The sequence below is a fragment of the Octodon degus genome, unplaced genomic scaffold (genome assembly GCF_000260255.1).
Source record: "Octodon degus isolate 3935 unplaced genomic scaffold, OctDeg1.0 scaffold00158, whole genome shotgun sequence".
In the NCBI taxonomy this organism is placed as follows: domain Eukaryota; kingdom Metazoa; phylum Chordata; class Mammalia; order Rodentia; family Octodontidae; genus Octodon; species Octodon degus.
The window spans coordinates 2,198,709-2,200,220 of NW_004524734.1; the positions used below are offsets into that span (position 1 = coordinate 2,198,709).

At 36.9% G+C, this 1,512-nt stretch overlaps 1 non-coding gene across 1 annotated transcript; it reads left to right on the forward strand.

Moving 5' to 3' along the window:
- Nucleotides 1-448: 448 nt before the first annotated feature.
- On the forward strand, nt 449-555 carry LOC111813010. The gene has a single exon (XR_002818367.1). It is a non-coding gene; the product is annotated as a U6 spliceosomal RNA (small nuclear RNA).
- Nucleotides 556-1,512: the final 957 nt, after the last annotated feature.

Consider the following 1,512-nt stretch of genomic DNA (forward strand, 5'->3'; position numbering starts at 1 on the left):
AAAGGACCAAAGTATGTAAACATTCATGAGGGAAAATCAGTAAGATACATATCAAGGTACACTACCTTATCATGATGAGATTATAAAGGGGTTATACCTGTACTTGCTCTTAGTTTCATCTGTATTTTTCAAATTTCTAACGTTCAAAATTAAGTAGAACATATCATTTGTTCAGATAATTTACAAAACATCAATAATTTATAATATAATGTCCAAATTCACAAAAAAGTAAAATGTATATTAAAACAAAATCACACATATCATGTAGGTGAGACGCCAATCCTGGATTAGAATGCAATTCAGATCATCTCTGGAAAGACAGCTGAGAAGAGTTTGGTAGGCGATGGACCAGGCATTAGATACTATTAAGAAATAAATGTTACTTTTAATGGTATTACTTGGCTTTGAAGAGAAATGTACTTTTTTGGCAATCCAAAATGAGCATTCAGTGCTCGCTTCGGCAGCGCATCTACTAAAATTGGAACAATACAGAGGAGATGAGTGTGGCCCCTGCGCAAGGACGACACGCAAATTTGTGAAGCATTTCATATTTTTAAAACTTCTGATTTTATCAGAAAGTCTGTGGTCAGCTGGGCGTTGCAGGGCACACTGTAATCCCAGCACTCAGGAGGCTGAATCAGGAGGAGCACTGCGTTCAAGGCCAGTCTGGGCTACATGCTGAGACCCTGCCCAAAATAAAAAAGTATTAACAAGATGCAGACTTTAAGCATTAGATACAGTGAGCATTTTTAGTAAAATAATGTGATTTTCACTGCTAAAAAAATAAGCATTCAGGAACAAAATATCAGTTCTATAATTTACTTTAAAATATTTTTTTGGAGGGAGAGAGGGTGGGAGGGGAGGACAAAAAGAAGGAAGGGAGGGGAGGAAGATCAGGCAGGCATGAAAGTCAATATTGGCTGCTAGGAAAGAGTCTAAAGCAGATATCTGGTTGGAAGGCACCTTTGAAAGCTCCATGTATACAACAACTTAGATAAGAGAGACAATATATCAGTGATCCACTTCAAAACAAGAGCTGAAGCCAGAAAGCTAAGTCCAGAGAGAAGAAGAGGAGAAAACAGTGAAACGAAATCCCAAAGAATTTTATGTAACAATATAATTTAACTATAATTCAAATAATCCTTCTTTCTTCTACTCTTATTGCAGCACGTAATTTCCAAATCTGCTCACTGATGAAAGCCTATCAAAAACAAATGAACAATTGGATAACCAGGAAAAATGGGTCAAACATGTGTCTTCTAAGGAAAATCTCTGAAGAAAGAGCTCCAAGTAGGAATGAAGAGTTAAAAACAAAAGAAACAGAAATGAAGAACATTGTTATGAGGGTGGGGATTTGAAATAAAGGAGTGGGGGGCAACATGGAAGAAAAACCCCTGAAAAAAATATATATATTTTTTTGGAACCGGGGATTGAACTCAGGCCCTTAAGCTTGTCAGGCAAGTGGTTATTCTACTGAGCCATCTCCCCAGCCCCTACTTTAAGATTTTTTAG